Genomic DNA, 19241 nt, shown 5'->3' with positions numbered 1-19241 from the left:
AAAGTTCTCTGAGGAACAGAGTTTTGTAGAAAAGTCGACGAAGATGGGATTCGAACCCATGCGTGCAGAGCACAATGGATTAGCAGTCCATCGCCTTAACCACTCGGCCACCTCGTCTGACAGTGGCGCACGCATGCTGTTTGACGCAGTCGGTGAAGTGCACGGTGGCCGTATCTCTAATTTGTGTTATTTTTACAGTTACAGATTGGGGATGATAATAATGTGAATTTTTGTTTGTGTTAGTTGTTTTTAAGACAAGCCTTAGTGTTTTGCACTACACATCGGGGGGAAAAATGTGTGCTTTTTTCCTGTCGATTTTGCCGTCAAGTGTCAGGGCAAATCGGTTCTCTTTGCCGAGGTGAGGAAAAGACATGGTGTGCTCTTGTTTTCTGGACTCAATCAAAATAATTTTGATTTGAGCTCTAATTTGCGTTATTTTTACAGTTACAGATTGGGGATGATAATAATGTGAATTTTTGTTTGAATAAGTTGTTTTTAAAACAAGCATTATTGTTATGCTATAGGTATCAATGGGAAAAATGGTGCTTATTTCCAACTTGTGGAACTGCCATGAATGCGACTCTGTGCCTATTTACGGTGTAACAATTCCCTGGACCCTCCATTAAAATAGCCTTGCAAATAAATGACAGTGGACTAACACAGACAGTAACGTGAGTTTACAAAGTTCTCTGAGGAACAGAGTTTTGTAGAAAAGTCGACAAAGATGGGATTCGAACTCATGCGTGCAGAGCACAATGGATTAGCAGTCCATCGCCTTAACCACTCGGCCACCTCGTCTGACAGTGGCGCACGCATGCTGTTAGACGCAGTCGGTGAAGTGCACGGTGGCCGTATCTCTAATTTGTGTTATTTTTACAGTTACAGATTGGGGATGATAATAATGTGAATTTTTGTTTGCGTTAGTTGTTTTTAAGACAAGCCTTAGTGTTATGCACTACACATCGGGGGGAAAAATGTGTGCTTTTTTCCTGTCGATTTTGCCGTCAAGTGTCAGGGCAAATTGGTTCTCTTTGCCGAGGTGAGGAAAAGACATGGTGTGCTCTTGTTTTCTGGACTCAATCAAAATAATTTTACAGTTACAGATTGGGGATGATAATAATGTGAATTTTTGTTTGAATAAGTTGTTTTTAAGACAAGCATTATTGTTATGCTATAGGTATCAATAGGAAAAATGGTGCTTATTTCCAACTTGTGGAACTGCCATGAATGCGACTCTGTGCCTATTTATGGTGTAAAAATTCCCTGGACCCTCCATTAAAATAGCCTTGCAAATAAATGACGGTTGACTAACACAGACAGTAACGTGAGTTTACAAAGTTCTCTGAGGAACAGAGTTTTGTAGAAAAGTCGACAAAGATGGGATTCGAACTCATGCGTGCAGAGCACAATGGATTAGCAGTCCATCGCCTTAACCACTCGGCCACCTCGTCTGACAGTGGCGCACGCATGCTGTTAGACGCAGTCGGTGAAGTGCACGGTGGCCGTATCTCTAATTTGTGTTATTTTTACAGTTACAGATTGGGGATGATAATAATGTGAATTTTTGTTTGCGTTAGTTGTTTTTAAGACAAGCCTTAGTGTTATGCACTACACATCGGGGGGAAAAATGTGTGCTTTTTTCCTGTCGATTTTGCCGTCAAGTGTCAGGGCAAATTGGTTCTCTTTGCCGAGGTGAGGAAAAGACATGGTGTGCTCTTGTTTTCTGGACTCAATCAAAATAATTTTGATTTGAGCTCTAATTTGCGTTATTTTTACAGTTACAGATTGGGGATGATAATAATGTGAATTTTTGTTTGAATAAGTTGTTTTTAAGACAAGCATTATTGTTATGCTATAGGTATCAATAGGAAAAATGGTGCTTATTTCCAACTTGTGGAACTGCCATGAATGCGACTCTGTGCCTATTTATGGTGTAAAAATTCCCTGGACCCTCCATTAAAATAGCCTTGCAAATAAATGACGGTTGACTAACACAGACAGTAACGTGAGTTTACAAAGTTCTCTGAGGAACAGAGTTTTGTAGAAAAGTCGACGAAGATGGGATTCGAACCCATGCATGCAGAGTACAATGGATTAGCAGTCCATCGCCTTAACCACTCGGCCACCTCGTCTGACAGTGGCGCACGCATGCTGTTTGACGCAGTCGGTGAAGTGCACGGTGGGCGTATCTCTAAGTTGTGTTATTTTTACAGTTACAGATTGGGGATGATAATAATGTGAATTTTTGTTTGTGTTAGTTGTTTTTAAGACAAGCCTTAGTGTTATGCACTACACATCGGGGGGAAAAATGTGTGCTTTTTTCCTGTCGATTTTGCCGTCAAGTGTCAGGGCAAATTGGTTCTCTTTGCCGAGGTGAGGAAAAGACATGGTGTGCTCTTGTTTTCTGGACTCAGTCAAAATAATTTTGATTTGAGCTCTAATTTGCGTTATTTTTACAGTTACAGATTGGGGATGATAATAATGTGAATTTTTGTTTGAATAAGTTGTTTTTAAGACAAGCATTATTGTTATGCTATAGGTATCAATGGGAAAAATGGTGCTTATTTCCAACTTGTGGAACTGCCATGAATGCGACTCTGTGCCTATTTATGGTGTAAAAATTCCCTGGAACCTCCATTAAAATAGCCTTGAAAATAAATGACGGTTGACTAACAGAGACAGTAACGTGAGTTTACAAAGTTCTCTGAGGAACAGAGTTTTGTAGAAAAGTCGACGAAGATGGGATTCGAACCCATGCGTGCAGAGCACAATGGATTAGCAGTCCATCGCCTTAACCACTCGGCCACCTCGTCTGACAGTGGCGCACGCATGCTGTTTGACGCAGTCGGTGAAGTGCACGGTGGCCGTATCTCTAATTTGTGTTATTTTTACAGTTACAGATTGGGGATGATAATAATGTGAATTTTTGTTTGTGTTAGTTGTTTTTAAGACAAGCCTTAGTGTTTTGCACTACACATCGGGGGGAAAAATGTGTGCTTTTTTCCTGTCGATTTTGCCGTCAAGTGTCAGGGCAAATCGGTTCTCTTTGCCGAGGTGAGGAAAAGACATGGTGTGCTCTTGTTTTCTGGACTCAATCAAAATAATTTTGATTTGAGCTCTAATTTGCGTTATTTTTACAGTTACAGATTGGGGTTGATAATAATGTGAATTTTTTTTGAATAAGTTGTTTTTAAAACAAGCATTATTGTTATGCTATAGGTATCAATGGGAAAAATGGTGCTTATTTCCAACTTGTGGAACTGCCATGTGCCTATTTATGGTGTAAAAATTCCCTGGACCCTCCATTAAAATAGCCTTGCAAATAAATGACGGTTGACTAACAGAGACAGTAACGTGAGTTTACAAAGTTCTCTGAGGAACAGAGTTTTGTAGACAAGTCGACGAAGATGGGATTCAAACCCATGCGTGCAGTTCACAATGGATTAGCAGTCCATCGCCTTAACCACTCGGCCAACTAGTCTGACAGTGGCGCACGTATGCTGTTTGACGCAGTCGGTGAAGTGCACGGTGGCCGTATCTCTAATTTGTGTTATTTTTACAGTTACAGATTGGGGATGATAATAATGTGAATTTTTGTTTGTGTTAGTTGTTTTTAAGACAAGCCTTAGTGTTATGCACTACACATCGGGGGGAAAAATGTGTGCTTTTTTTCTGTAGATTTTGCCGTCAAGTGTCAGGGCAAATTGGTTCTCTTTGCCGAGGTGAGGAAAAGACATGGTGTGCTCTTGTTTTCTGGACTCAATCAAAATAATTTTGATTTGAGCTCTAATTTGCATTATTTTTACAGTTACAGATTGGGGATGATAATAATGTGAATTTTTGTTTGAATAAGTTGTTTTTAAGACAAGCATTATTGTTATGCTATAGGTATCAATGGTGCTTATTTCCAACTTGTGGAACTGCCATGAATGCGACTCTGTGCCTATTTATGGTGTAACAATTCCCTGGACCCTCCATTAAAATAGCCTTGCAAATAAATGACGGTTGACTAACAAAGACAGTAACGTGAGTTTACAAAGTTCTTTGAGGAACAGAGTTTTGTAGAAAAGTCGACGAATATGGGATTCGAACTCATGCGTGCAGAGCACAATGGATTAGCAGTCCATCGCCTTAACCACTCGGCCACCTCGTCTGACAGTGGCGCACGCATGCTGTTTGACGCAGTCGGTGAAGTGCACGGTGGCCGTATCTCTAATTTGTGTTATTTTTACAGTTACAGATTGGGGATGATAATAATGTGAATTTTTGTTTGTGTTAGTTGTTTTTAAGACAAGCCTTAGTGTTATGCACTACACATCGGGGGGAAAAATGTGTGCTTTTTTCCTGTCGATTTTGCCGTCAAGTGTCAGGGCAAATTGGTTCTCTTTGCCGAGGTGAGGAAAAGACATGGTGTGCTCTTGTTTTCTGGACTCAATCAAAATAATTTTGATTTGAGCTCTAATTTGCGTTATTTTTACAGTTACAGATTGGGGATGATAATAATGTGAATTTTTGTTTGAATAAGTTGTTTTTAAGACAAGCATTATTGTTATGCTATAGGTATCAATGGGAAAAATGGTGCTTATTTGCAACTTGTGGAACTGCCATGAATGCGACTCTGTGCCTATTTATGGTGTAAAAATTCCCTGGACCCTCCATTAAAATAGCCTTGCAAATAAATGACGGTTGACTAACACAGACAGTAACGTGAGTTTACAAAGTTCTCTGAGGAACAGAGTTTTGTAGAAATGTCGACGAAGATGGGATTCGAACCCATGCGTGCAGAGCACAATGGATTAGCAGTCCATCGCCTTAACCACTCGGCCACCTCGTCTGACAGTGGTGCACGCATGCTGTTTGACGCAGTCGGTGAAGTGCACGGTGGCCGTATCTCTAATTTGTGTTATTTTTACAGTTACAGATTGGGGATGATAATAATGTGATTTTTTGTTTGTGTTAGTTGTTTTTAAGACAAGCCTTAGTGTTATGCACTACACATCGGGGGGAAAAATGTGTGCTTTTTTCCTGTCGATTTTGCCGTCAAGTGTCAGGGCAAATTGGTTCTCTTTGCCGAGGTGAGGAAAAGACATGGTGTGCTCTTGTTTTCTGGACTCAATCAAAATAATTTTGATTTGAGCTCTAATTTGCGTTATTTTTACAGTTACAGATTGGGGATGATAATAATGTGAATTTTTGTTTGAATAAGTTGTTTTTAAGACAAGCATTATTGTTATGCTATAGGTATCAATGGGAAAAATGATGCTTATTTCCAACTTGTAGAACTGCCATGAATGCGACTCTGTGCCTATTTATGGTGTAAAAATTCCCTGGACCCTCCATTAAAATAGCCTTGCAAATAAATGACGGTTGACTAACACAGACAGTAACGTGAGTTTACAAAGTTCTCTAAGGAACAGAGTTTTGTAGAAATGTCGACGAAGATGGGATTCGAACCCATGCGTGCAGAGCACAATGGATTAGCAGTCCATCGCCTTAACCACTCGGCCACCTCGTCTGACAGTGGCGCACGCATGCTGTTTGACGCAGTCGGTGAAGTGCACGGTGGCCGTATCTCTAATTTGTGTTATTTTTACAGTTACAGATTGGGGATGATAATAATGTGAATTTTTGTTTGTGTTAGTTGTTTTTAAGACAAGCCTTAGTGTTATGCACTACACATCGGGGGGAAAAATATGTGCTTTTTTCCTGTCGATTTTGCCGTCAAGTGTCAGGGCAAATTGGTTCTCTTTGCCGAGGTGAGGAAAAGACATGGTGTGCTCTTGTTTTCTGGACTCAATCAAAATAATTTTGATTTGAGCTCTAATTTGCGTTATTTTTACAGTTACAGATTGGGGATGATAATAATGTGAATTTTTGTTTGAATAAGTTGTTTTTAAGACAAGCATTATTGTTATGCTATAGGTATCAATGGGAAAAATGATGCTTATTTCCAACTTGTGGAACTGCCATGAATGCGACTCTGTGCCTATTTATGGTGTAAAAATTCCCTGGACCCTCCATTAAAATAGCCTTGCAAATAAATGACGGTTGACTAACACAGACAGTAACGTGAGTTTACAAAGTTCTCTGAGGAACAGAGTTTTGTATAAATGTCGACGAAGATGGGATTCGAACCCATGCGTGCAGAGCACAATGGATTAGCAGTCCATCGCCTTAACCACTCGGCCACCTCGTCTGACAGTGGCGCACGCATGCTGTTTGACGCAGTCGGTGAAGTGCACGGTGGCCGTATCTCTAATTTGTGTTATTTTTACAGTTACAGATTGGGGATGATAATAATGTGAATTTTTGTTTGTGTTAGTTGTTTTTAAGACAAGCCTTAGTGTTATGCACTACACATCGGGGGGAAAAATGTGTGCTTTTTTCCTGTCGATTTTGCCGTCAAGTGTCAGGGCAAATTGGTTCTCTTTGCCGAGGTGAGGAAAAGACATGGTGTGCTCTTGTTTTCTGGACTCAATCAAAATAATTTTGATTTGAGCTCTAATTTGCGTTATTTTTACAGTTACAGATTGGGGATGATAATAATGTGAATTTTTGTTTGAATAAGTTGTTTTTAAGACAAGCATTATTGTTATGCTATAGGTATCAATGGGAAAAATGATGCTTATTTCCAACTTGTGGAACTGCCATGAATGCGACTCTGTGCCTATTTATGGTGTAAAAATTCCCTGGACCCTCCATTAAAATAGCCTTGCAAATAAATGACGGTTGACTAACACAGACAGTAACATGAGTTTACAAAGTTCTCTGAGGAACAGAGTTTTGTATAAATGTCGACGAAGATGGGATTCGAACCCATGCGTGCAGAGCACAATGGATTAGCAGTCCATCGCCTTAACCACTCGGCCACCTCGTCTGACAGTGGCGCACGCATGCTGTTTGACGCAGTCGGTGAAGTGCACGGTGGCCGTATCTCTAATTTGTGTTATTTTTACAGTTACAGATTGGGGATGATAATAATGTGAATTTTTGTTTGTGTTAGTTGTTTTTAAGACAAGCCTTAGTGTTATGCACTACACATCGGGGGGAAAAATGTGTGCTTTTTTCCTGTCGATTTTGCCGTCAAGTGTCAGGGCAAATTGGTTCTCTTTGCCGAGGTGAGGAAAAGACATGGTGTGCTCTTGTTTTCTGGACTCAATCAAAATAATTTTGATTTGAGCTCAAATTTGCGTTATTTTTACAGTTACAGATTGGGGATGATAATAATGTGAATTTTTGTTTGAATAAGTTGTTTTTAAGACAAGCATTATTGTTATGCTATAGGTATCAATGGGAAAAATGATGCTTATTTCCAACTTGTGGAACTGCCATGAATGCGACTCTGTGCCTATTTATGGTGTAAAAATTCCCTGGACCCTCCATTAAAATAGCCTTGCAAATAAATGACGGTTGACTAACACAGACAGTAACGTGAGTTTACAAAGTTCTCTGAGGAACAGAGTTTTGTAGAAATGTCGACGAGGATGGGATTCGAACCCATGCGTGCAGAGCAGAATGGATTAGCAGTCCATCGCCTTAACCACTCGGCCACCTCGTCTGACAGTGGCGCATGCATGCTGTTTGACGCAGTCGGTGAAGTGCACGGTGGCCGTATCTCTAATTTGTGTTATTTTTACAGTTACAGATTGGGGATGATAATAATGTGAATTTTTGTTTGTGTTAGTTGTTTTTAAGACAAGCCTTAGTGTTATGCACTACACATCGGGGGGAAAAATGTGTGCTTTTTTCCTGTCGATTTTGCCGTCAAGTGTCAGGGCAAATTGGTTCTCTTTGCCGAGGTGAGGAAAAGACATGGTGTGCTCTTGTTTTCTGGACTCAATCAAAATAATTTTGATTTGAGCTCTAATTTGCGTTATTTTTACAGTTACAGATTGGGGATGATAATAATGTGAATTTTTGTTTGAATAAGTTGTTTTTAAGACAAGCATTATTGTTATGCTATAGGTATCAATGGGAAAAATAGTGCTTATTTCCAACTTGTGGAACTGCCATGAATGCGACTCTGTGCCTATTTATGGTGTAAAAATGCCCTGGACCCTCCATTAAAATAGCCTTGCAAATAAATGACGGTTGACTAACACAGACAGTAACGTGAGTTTACAAAGTTCTCTGAGGAACAGAGTTTTGTAGAAAAGTCGACGAAGATGGGATTCGAACCCATGCGTGCAGAGCACAATGGATTAGCAGTCCATCGCCTTAACCACTCAGCCACCTCGTCTGACAGTGGCGCTTGCATGCTGTTTGACGCAGTCGGTGAAGTGCACGGTGGCCGCATCTCTAATTTGTGTTATTTTTACAGTTACAGATTGGGGATGATAATAATGTGAATTTTTGTTTGTGTTAGTTGTTTTTAAGACAAGCCTTAGTGTTATGCCCTACACATCGGGGGGAAAAATGTGTGCTTTTTTCCTGTCGATTTTGCCGTCAAGTGTCAGGGCAAATTGGTTCTCTTTGCCGAGGTGAGGAAAAGACATGGTGTGCTCTTGTTTTCTGGACTCCATCAAAATAATTTTGATTTGAGCTCTAATTTGCGTTATTTTTACAGTTACAGATTGGGGATGATAATAATGTGAATTTTTGTTTGAATAAGTTGTTTTTAAGACAAGCATTATTGTTATGCTATAGGTATCAATGGGAAAAATAGTGCTTATTTGCAACTTGTGGAACTGCCATGAATTTGTGCCTATTTATGGTGTAAAAATTCCCTGGACCCTCCATTAAAATAGCCTTGCAAATAAATGACGGTTGACTAACACAGACAGTAACGTGAGTTTACAAAATTCTCTGAGGAACAGAGTTTTGTAGAAATGTCGACGAAGATGGGATTCGAATCCATGCGTGCAGAGCACAATGGATTAGCAGTGCATCGCCTTAACCACTCAGCCACCTCGTCTGACAGTGGCGCACGCATGCTGTTTGACGCAGTCGGTGAAGTGCACGGTGGCCGTATCTCTAATTTGTGTTATTTTTACAGTTACAGATTGGGGATGATAATAATGTGAATTTTTGTTTGTGTTAGTTGTTTTTAAGACAAGCCTTAGTGTTATGCACTACACATCGGGGGGAAAAATGTGTGCTTTTTTCCTGTCGATTTTGCCGTCAAGTGTCAGGGCAAATTGGTTCTCTTTGCCGAGGTGAGGAAAAGACATGGTGTGCTCTTGTTTTCTGGACTCAATCAAAATAATTTTGATTTGAGCTCAAATTTGCGTTATTTTTACAGTTACAGATTGGGGATTATAATAATGTGAATTTTTGTTTGAATAAGTTGTTTTTAAGACAAGCATTATTGTTATGCTATAGGTATCAATGGGAAAAATGATGCTTATTTCCAACTTGTGGAACTGCCATGAATGCGACTCTGTGCCTATTTATGGTGTAAAAATTCCCTGGACCCTCCATTAAAAAAGCCTTGCAAATAAATGACGGTTGACTAACACAGACAGTAATGTGAGTTTACAAAGTTCTCTGAGGAACAGAGTTTTGTAGAAAAGTCGACGAAGATGGGATTCGAACTCATGCGTGCAGAGCACAATGGATTAGCTGTCCATCGCCTTAACCACTCGGCCACCTCGTCTGACAGTGACGCATGCATGCTGTTTGACGCAGTCGGTGAAGTGCACGGTGGCCGTATCTCTAATTTGTGTTATTTTTACAGTTACAGATTGGGGATGATAATAATGTGAATTTTGTTTGTGTTAGTTGTTTTTAAAGACAAGCCTTAGTGTTATGCACTACACATCGGGGGAAAAATGTGTACTTTTTTCCTGTCGATTTTGCCGTCAAGTGTCAGGGCAAATTTGTTCTCTTTGCCGAGGTGAGGAAAAGACATGGTGTGCTCTTGTTTTCTGGACTCATTCAAAATAATTTTGATTTGAGCTCTAATTTGCGTTATTTTTACAGTTACAGATTGGGGATGATAATAATGTGAATTTTTGTTTGTGTTAGTTGTTTTTAAGACAAGCCTTAGTGTTATGCAATACACATCGGGGGGGAAAATGTGTGCTTTTTTCCTGTCGATTTTGCCGTCAAGTGTCAGGGCAAATTGGTTCTCTTTGCCGAGGTGAGGAAAAGACATGGTGTGCTCTTGTTTTCTGGACTCAATCAAAATAATTTTGATTTGAGCTCTAATTTGCGTTTATTTTACAGTTACAGATTGGGGATGATAATAATGTGAATTTTTGTTTGAATAAGTTGTTTTTAAGACAAGCATTATTGTTATGCTATAGGTATCAATGGGAAAAATGGTGCTTATTTCCAACTTGTGGAACTGCCATGAATGCGACTCTGTGCCTATTTATGGTGTAAAAATTCCCTGGACCCTCCATTAAAATAGCCTTGCAAATAAATGACAGTTGACTAACACAGACAGTAACGTGAGTTTACAAAGTTCTCTGAGGAACAGAGTTTTGTAGAAAAGTCGACGAAGATGGGATTCGAACCCATGCATGCAGAGCACAATGGATTAGCAGTCCATCGCCTTAACCACTCGGCCACCTCGTCTTACAGTGGCGCACGCATGCTGTTAGACGCAGTCGGTGAAGTGCACGGTGGCCGTATCTCTAATTTGTGTTATTTTTACAGTTACAGATTGGGGATGATAATAATGTGAATTTTTGTTTGTGTTAGTTGTTTTTAAGACAAGCCTTAGTGTTATGCCTTACACATCGGGGGAAAAAATGTGTGCTTTTTTCCTGTCGATTTTGCCGTCAAGTGTCAGGGCAAATTGGTTCTCTTTGCCGAGGTGAGGAAAAGACATGGTGTGCTCGCTCTTGTTTTCTGGACTCAATCAAAATAATTTTGATTTGAGCTCTAATTTGCGTTATTTTTACAGTTACAGATTGGGGATGATAATAATGTGAATTTTTGTTTGTGTTAGTTGTTTTTAAGACAAGCCTTAGTGTTATGCACTACACATCGGGGGGAAAAATGTGTGCTTTTTTTCCTGTCGATTTTGCCGTCAAGTGTCAGGGCAAATTGGTTCTCTTTGCCGAGGTGAGGAAAAGACATGGTGTGCTCTTGTTTTCTGGACTCCATCAAAATAATTTTGATTTGAGCTCTAATTTGCGTTATTTTTACAGTTACAGATTGGGGATGATAATAATGTGAATTTTTGTTTGAATAAGTTGTTTTTAAGACAAGCATTATTGTTATGCTGTAGGTATCAATGGGAAAAATTGTGCTTATTTCCAACTTGTGGAACTGCCATGAATGCGACTCTGTGCCTATTTATGGTGTAAAAATTCCCTGGACCCTCCATTAAAATAGCCTTGCAAATAAATGACGGTTGACTAACACAGACAGTAACGTGAGTTTACAAAGTTCTCTGAGGAACAGAGTTTTGTAGAAAAGTCGACGAAGATGGGATTCGAACCCATGCGTGCAGAGCACAATGGATTAGCAGTCCATCGGCTTAACCACTCGGCCACCTCGTCTGACAGTGGCGCACGTATGCTGCTTGACGCAGTCGGTGAAGTGCACGGTGGCCGTATCTCTAATTTGTGTTATTTTTACAGTTACAGATTGGGGATGATAATAATGTGAATTTTTGTTTGTGTTAGTTGTTTTTAAGACAAGCCTTAGTGTTATGCACTACACATCGGGGGGAAAAATGTGTGCTTTTTTCCTGTCGATTTTGCCGTCAAGTGTCAGGGCAAATTGGTTCTCTTTGCCGAGGTGAGGAAAAGACATGGTGTGCTCTTGTTTTCTGGACTCAATCAAAATAATTTTGATTTGAGCTCTAATTTGCGTTATTTTTACAGTTACAGATTGGGGATGATAATAATGAATAAGTTGTTTTTAAGACAAGCATTATTGTTATGCTATAGGTATCAATGGTGCTTATTTCCAACTTGTGGAACTGCCATGAATGTGTCTCTGTGCCTATTTATGGTGTAACAATTCCCTGGACCCTCCATTAAAATAACCTTGCAAATAAATGACAGTTGACTAACACAGACAGTAACGCGAGTTTACAAAGTTCTCTGAGGAACAGAGTTTTGTAGAAAAGTCGACGAAGATGGGATTCTAACCCATGCATGCAGAGCACAATGGATTAGCAGTCCATCGCCTTAACCACTCGGCCACCTCGTCTAACAGTGGCGCATGCATGCTGCTAGACGCAGTCGGTGAAGTGCACGGTGGCCGTATTTCTAATTTGTGTTATTTTTACAGTTACAGATTGGGGATGATAATAATGTGAATTTTTGTTTGTGTTAGTTGTTTTTAAGACAAGCCTTAGTGTTATGCACTACACATCGGGGGAAAAAATGTGTGCTTTTTTCCTGTCGATTTTGCCGTCAAGTGTCAGGGCAAATTGGTTCTCTTTGCCGAGGTGAGGAAAAGACATGGTGTGCTCTTGTTTTCTGGACTCAATCAAAATAATTTTGATTTGAGCTCTAATTTGCGTTATTTTTACAGTTACAGATTGGGGATGATAATAATGTGAATTTTTGTTTGTGTTAGTTGTTTTTAAGACAAGCCTTAGTGTTATGCACTACACATCGGGGGGAAAAATGTGTGCTTTTTTCCTGTCGATTTTGCCGTCAAGTGTCAGGGCAAATTGGTTCTCTTTGCCGAGGTGAGGAAAAGACATGGTGTGCTCTTGTTTTCTGGACTCATTCAAAATTATTTTGATTTGAGCTCTGATTTGCGTTATTTTTACAGTTACAGATTGAGGATGATAATAATGTGAATTTTTGTTTGTGTTAGTTGTTTTTAAGACAAGCATTATTGTTATGCTATAGGTATCAATGGGAAAAATGGTGCTTATTTCAAACTTGTGGAACTGCCATGAATGCGACTCTGTGCCTATTTATGGTGTAAAATTCCCTGGACCCTCCATTAAAATAGCCTTGCAAATAAATGACAGTTACGTTAGTTTACAAAGTTCTCTGAGAAACAGAGTTTTGTATAAAAGTCGACGAAGATGGGATTCGAACCCATGCGTGCAGAGCACAATTGATTAGCAGTCCATCGCCTTAACCACTCAGCCACCTCATCTAACAGTGGCGCACACATGCTGTTAGACGCAGTCGGTGAAGTGCACGGTGGCCGTATTTCTAATTTGTGTTATTTTTACAGTTACAGATTGGGGATGATAATAATGTGAATTTTTGTTTGTGTTAGTTGTTTTTAAGACAAGCCTTAGTGTTATGCACTACACATCGGGGGAAAAAATGTGTGCTTTTTTCTTGTCGATTTTGCCGTCAAGTGTCAGGGCAAATTGGTTCTCTTTGCCGAGGTGAGGAAAAGACATGGTGTGCTCTTGTTTTCTGGACTCAATCAAAATAATTTTGATTTGAGCTCTAATTTGCATTATTTTTACAGTTACAGATTGGGGATGATAATAATGTGAATTTTTGTTTGTGTTAGTTGTTTTTAAGACAAGCCTTAGTGTTATGCACTACACATCGGGGGAAAAAATGTGTGCTTTTTTCCTGTCAATTTTGCCGTCAAGTGTCAGGGCAAATTGGTTCTCTTTGCCGAGGTGAGGAAAAGACATGGTGTGCTCTTGTTTTCTGGACTCAATCAAAATAATTTTGATTTGAGCTCTAATTTGCGTTATTTTTACAGATTGGGGATGATAATAATGTGAATTTTTGTTTGAATAAGTTGTTTTTAAGACAAGCATTATTGTTATGCTATAGGTATCAATGGGAAAAATGGTGCTTATTTCCAACTTGTGGAACTGCCATGAATGTGTCTCTGTGCCTATTTATGGTGTAACAATTCCCTGGACCCTCCATTAAAATAACCTTGCAAATAAATGACAGTTGACTAACACAGACAGTAACGTGAGTTTACAAAGTTCTCTGAGGAACAGAGTTTTGTAGAAAAGTCGACGAAGATGGGATTCTAACCCATGCATGCAGAGCACAATGGATTAGCAGTCCATCGCCTTAACCACTCGGCCACCTCGTCTAACAGTGGCGCATGCATGCTGTTAGACGCAGTCGGTGAAGTGCACGGTGGCCGTATTTCTAATTTGTGTTATTTTTACAGTTACAGATTGGGGATGATAATAATGTGAATTTTTGTTTGTGTTAGTTGTTTTTAAGACAAGCCTTAGTGTTATGCACTACACATCGGGGGAAAAAATGTGTGCTTTTTTCCTGTCGATTTTGCCGTCAAGTGTCAGGGCAAATTGGTTCTCTTTGCCGAGGTGAGGAAAAGACATGGTGTGCTCTTGTTTTCTGGACTCAATCAAAATAATTTTGATTTGAGCTCTAATTTGCGTTATTTTTACAGTTACAGATTGGGGATGATAATAATGTGAATTTTTGTTTGTGTTAGTTGTTTTTAAGACAAGCCTTAGTGTTATGCACTACACATCGGGGGGAAAAATGTGTGCTTTTTTCCTGTCGATTTTGCCGTCAAGTGTCAGGGCAAATTGGTTCTCTTTGCCGAGGTGAGGAAAAGACATGGTGTGCTCTTGTTTTCTGGACTCAATCAAAATAATTTTGATTTGAGCTCAAATTTGCGTTATTTTTACAGTTACAGATTGGGGATTATAATAATGTGAATTTTTGTTTGAATAAGTTGTTTTTAAGACAAGCATTATTGTTATGCTATAGGTATCAATGGGAAAAATGATGCTTATTTCCAACTTGTGGAACTGCCATGAATGCGACTCTGTGCCTATTTATGGTGTAAAAATTCCCTGGACCCTCCATTAAAAAAGCCTTGCAAATAAATGACGGTTGACTAACACAGACAGTAATGTGAGTTTACAAAGTTCTCTGAGTAACAGAGTTTTGTAGAAAAGTCGACGAAGATGGGATTCGAACTCATGCGTGCAGAGCACAATGGATTAGCTGTCCATCGCCTTAACCACTCGGCCACCTCGTCTGACAGTGATGCATGCATGCTGTTTGACGCAGTCGGTGAAGTGCACGGTGGCCGTATCTCTAATTTGTGTTATTTTTACAGTTACAGATTGGGGATGATAATAATGTGAATTTTGTTTGTGTTAGTTGTTTTTAAAGACAAGCCTTAGTGTTATGCACTACACATCGGGGGAAAAATGTGTGCTTTTTTCCTGTCGATTTTGCCGTCAAGTGTCAGGGCAAATTTGTTCTCTTTGCCGAGGTGAGGAAAAGACATGGTGTGCTCTTGTTTTCTGGACTCATTCAAAATAATTTTGATTTGAGCTCTAATTTGCGTTATTTTTACAGTTACAGATTGGGGATGATAATAATGTGAATTTTTGTTTGTGTTAGTTGTTTTTAAGACAAGCCTTAGTGTTATGCAATACACATCGGGGGGGAAAATGTGTGCTTTTTTCCTGTCGATTTTGCCGTCAAGTGTCAGGGCAAATTGGTTCTCTTTGCCGAGGTGAGGAAAAGACATGGTGTGCTCTTGTTTTCTGGACTCAATCAAAATAATTTTGATTTGAGCTCTAATTTGCGTTTATTTTACAGTTACAGATTGGGGATGATAATAATGTGAATTTTTGTTTGAATAAGTTGTTTTTAAGACAAGCATTATTGTTATGCTATAGGTATCAATGGGAAAAATGGTGCTTATTTCCAACTTGTGGAACTGCCATGAATGCGACTCTGTGCCTATTTATGGTGTAAAAATTCCCTGGACCCTCCATTAAAATAGCCTTGCAAATAAATGACAGTTGACTAACACAGACAGTAACGTGAGTTTACAAAGTTCTCTGAGGAACAGAGTTTTGTAGAAAAGTCGACGAAGATGGGATTCGAACCCATGCATGCAGAGCACAATGGATTAGCAGTCCATCGCCTTAACCACTCGGCCACCTCGTCTTACAGTGGCGCACGCATGCTGTTAGACGCAGTCGGTGAAGTGCACGGTGGCCGTATCTCTAATTTGTGTTATTTTTACAGTTACAGATTGGGGATGATAATAATGTGAATTTTTGTTTGTGTTAGTTGTTTTTAAGACAAGCCTTAGTGTTATGCCTTACACATCGGGGGAAAAAATGTGTGCTTTTTTCCTGTCGATTTTGCCGTCAAGTGTCAGGGCAAATTGGTTCTCTTTGCCGAGGTGAGGAAAAGACATGGTGTGCTCTTGTTTTCTGGACTCAATCAAAATAATTTTGATTTGAGCTCTAATTTGCGTTATTTTTACAGTTACAGATTGGGGATGATAATAATGTGAATTTTTGTTTGTGTTAGTTGTTTTTAAGACAAGCCTTAGTGTTATGCACTACACATCGGGGGGAAAAATGTGTGCTTTTTTCCTGTCGATTTTGCCGTCAAGTGTCAGGGCAAATTGGTTCTCTTTGCCGAGGTGAGGAAAAGACATGGTGTGCTCTTGTTTTCTGGACTCCATCAAAATAATTTTGATTTGAGCTCTAATTTGCGTTATTTTTACAGTTACAGATTGGGGATGATAATAATGTGAATTTTTGTTTGAATAAGTTGTTTTTAAGACAAGCATTATTGTTATGCTGTAGGTATCAATGGGAAAAATTGTGCTTATTTCCAACTTGTGGAACTGCCATGAATGCGACTCTGTGCCTATTTATGGTGTAAAAATTCCCTGGACCCTCCATTAAAATAGCCTTGCAAATAAATGACGGTTGACTAACACAGACAGTAACGTGAGTTTACAAAGTTCTCTGAGGAACAGAGTTTTGTAGAAAAGTCGACGAAGATGGGATTCGAACCCATGCGTGCAGAGCACAATGGATTAGCAGTCCATCGGCTTAACCACACGGCCACCTCGTCTGACAGTGGCGCACGCATGCTGCTTGACGCAGTCGGTGAAGTGCACGGTGGCCGTATCTCTAATTTGTGTTATTTTTACAGTTACAGATTGGGGATGATAATAATGTGAATTTTTGTTTGTGTTAGTTGTTTTTAAGACAAGCCTTAGTGTTATGCACTACACATCGGGGGGAAAAATGTGTGCTTTTTTCCTGTCGATTTTGCCGTCAAGTGTCAGGGCAAATTGGTTCTCTTTGCCGAGGTGAGGAAAAGACATGGTGTGCTCTTGTTTTCTGGACTCAATCAAAATAATTTTGATTTGAGCTCTAATTTGCGTTATTTTTACAGTTACAGATTGGGGATGATAATAATGAATAAGTTGTTTTTAAGACAAGCATTATTGTTATGCTATAGGTATCAATGGGAAAAATGGTGCTTATTTCCAACTTGTGGAACTGCCATGAATGTGTCTCTGTGCCTATTTATGGTGTAACAATTCCCTGGACCCTCCATTAAAATAACCTTGCAAATAAATGACAGTTGACTAACACAGACAGTAACGTGAGTTTACAAAGTTCTCTGAGGAACAGAGTTTTGTAGAAAAGTCGACGAAGATGGGATTCTAACCCATGCATGCAGAGCACAATAGATTAGCAGTCCATCGCCTTAACCACTCGGCCACCTCGTCTAACAGTGGCGCATGCATGCTGTTAGACGCAGTCGGTGAAGTGCACGGTGGCCGTATTTCTAATTTGTGTTATTTTTACAGTTACAGATTGGGGATGATAATAATGTGAATTTTTGTTTGTGTTAGTTGTTTTTAAGACAAGCCTTAGTGTTATGCACTACACATCGGGGGAAAAAATGTGTGCTTTTTTCCTGTCGATTTTGCCGTCAAGTGTCAGGGCAAATTGGTTCTCTTTGCCGAGGTGAGGAAAAGACATGGTGTGCTCTTGTTTTCTGGACTCAATCAAAATAATTTTGATTTGAGCTCTAATTTGCGTTATTTTTACAGTTACAGATTGGGGATGATAATAATGTGAATTTTTGTTTGTGTTAGTTGTTTTTAAGACAAGCCTTAGTGTTATGCACTACACATCGGGGGGAAAAATGTGTGCTTTTTTCCTGTCGATTTTGCCGTCAAGTGTCAGGGCAAATTGGTTCTCTTTGCCGAGGTGAGGAAAAGACATGGTGTGCTCTTGTTTTCTGGACTCAATCAAAATAATTTTGATTTGAGCTCTGATTTGCGTTATTTTTACAGTTACAGATTGAGGATGATAATAATGTGAATTTTTGTTTGAATAAGTTGTTTTTAAGACAAGCATTATTGTTATGCTATAGGTATCAATGGGAAAAATGGTGCTTATTTCAAACTTGTGGAACTGCCATGAATGCGACTCTGTGCCTATTTATGGTGTAAAATTCCCTGGACCCTCCATTAAAATAGCCTTGCAAATAAATGACAGTTACGTTAGTTTACAAAGTTCTCTGAGGAACAGAGTTTTGTATAAAAGTCGACGAAGATGGGATTCGAACCCATGCGTGCAGAGCACAATTGATTAGCAGTCCATCGCCTTAACCACTCAGCCACCTCGTCTAACAGTGGCGCACACATGCTGTTAGACGCAGTCGGTGAAGTGCACGGTGGCCGTATTTCTAATTTGTGTTATTTTTACAGTTACAGATTGGGGATGATAATAATGTGAATTTTTGTTTGTGTTAGTTGTTTTTAAGACAAGCCTTAGTGTTATGCACTACACATCGGGGGGGAAAAAATGTGTGCTTTTTTCTTGTCGATTTTGCCGTCAAGTGTCAGGGCAAATTGGTTCTCTTTGCCGAGGTGAGGAAAAGACATGGTGTGCTCTTGTTTTCTGGACTCAATCAAAATAATTTTGATTTGAGCTCTAATTTGCGTTATTTTTACAGTTACAGATTGGGGATGATAATAATGTGAATTTTTGTTTGTGTTAGTTGTTTTTAAGACAAGCCTTAGTGTTATGCACTACACATCGGGGGAAAAAATGTGTGCTTTTTTCCTGTCAATTTTGCCGTCAAGTGTCAGGGCAAATTGGTTCTCTTTGCCGAGGTGAGGAAAAGACATGGTGTGCTCTTGTTTTCTGGACTCAATCAAAATAATTTTGATTTGAGCTCTAATTTGCGTTATTTTTACAGATTGGGGATGATAATAATGTGAATTTTTGTTTGAATAAGTTGTTTTTAAGACAAGCATTATTGTTATGCTATAGGTATCAATGGGAAAAATGGTGCTTATTTCCAACTTGTGGAACTGCCATGAATGCGACTCTGTGCCTATTTATGGTGTAACAATTCCCTGGACCCTCCATTAAAATAGCCTTGCAAATAAATGACAGTTGACTAACACAGACAGTAACGTGAGTTTACAAAGTTCTCTGAGGAACAGAGTTTTGTAGAAAAGTCAACGAAGATGGGATTCAAACCCATGCGTGCAGAGCACAATGGATTAGCAGTCCATCGACTTAACCACTCGGCCACCTCGTCTGACAGTGGCGCACACATGCT

At 39.5% G+C, this 19241-nt stretch overlaps 7 non-coding genes across 7 annotated transcripts; all 7 read right to left on the bottom strand.

Moving 5' to 3' along the window:
- Window positions 1-35: 35 nt before the first annotated feature.
- On the bottom strand, window positions 36-117 carry TRNAS-GCU (transfer RNA serine (anticodon GCU)). Its single transcript has one exon. It is a non-coding gene; the product is annotated as a tRNA-Ser (tRNA).
- Window positions 118-2731: 2614 nt separating this feature from the next.
- On the bottom strand, window positions 2732-2813 carry TRNAS-GCU (transfer RNA serine (anticodon GCU)). The gene has a single exon. It is a non-coding gene; the product is annotated as a tRNA-Ser (tRNA).
- A 1939-nt stretch (window positions 2814-4752) lies between these two features.
- Window positions 4753-4834, bottom strand: TRNAS-GCU (transfer RNA serine (anticodon GCU)). Its single transcript has one exon. It is a non-coding gene; the product is annotated as a tRNA-Ser (tRNA).
- Window positions 4835-5433: 599 nt separating this feature from the next.
- TRNAS-GCU (transfer RNA serine (anticodon GCU)) lies at window positions 5434-5515 on the bottom strand. The gene has a single exon. It is a non-coding gene; the product is annotated as a tRNA-Ser (tRNA).
- Window positions 5516-6114: 599 nt separating this feature from the next.
- Window positions 6115-6196, bottom strand: TRNAS-GCU (transfer RNA serine (anticodon GCU)). Its single transcript has one exon. It is a non-coding gene; the product is annotated as a tRNA-Ser (tRNA).
- A 599-nt stretch (window positions 6197-6795) lies between these two features.
- Window positions 6796-6877, bottom strand: TRNAS-GCU (transfer RNA serine (anticodon GCU)). Its single transcript has one exon. It is a non-coding gene; the product is annotated as a tRNA-Ser (tRNA).
- A 1280-nt stretch (window positions 6878-8157) lies between these two features.
- Window positions 8158-8239, bottom strand: TRNAS-GCU (transfer RNA serine (anticodon GCU)). The gene has a single exon. It is a non-coding gene; the product is annotated as a tRNA-Ser (tRNA).
- Window positions 8240-19241: the final 11002 nt, after the last annotated feature.

This window comes from Pelobates fuscus, chromosome 1 (genome assembly GCF_036172605.1).
Source record: "Pelobates fuscus isolate aPelFus1 chromosome 1, aPelFus1.pri, whole genome shotgun sequence".
In the NCBI taxonomy this organism is placed as follows: Eukaryota; Metazoa; Chordata; class Amphibia; order Anura; family Pelobatidae; genus Pelobates; species Pelobates fuscus.
Note: the sequence above shows the minus strand (reverse complement) of the source record. Positions and strands in the feature narration are given on the sequence as shown.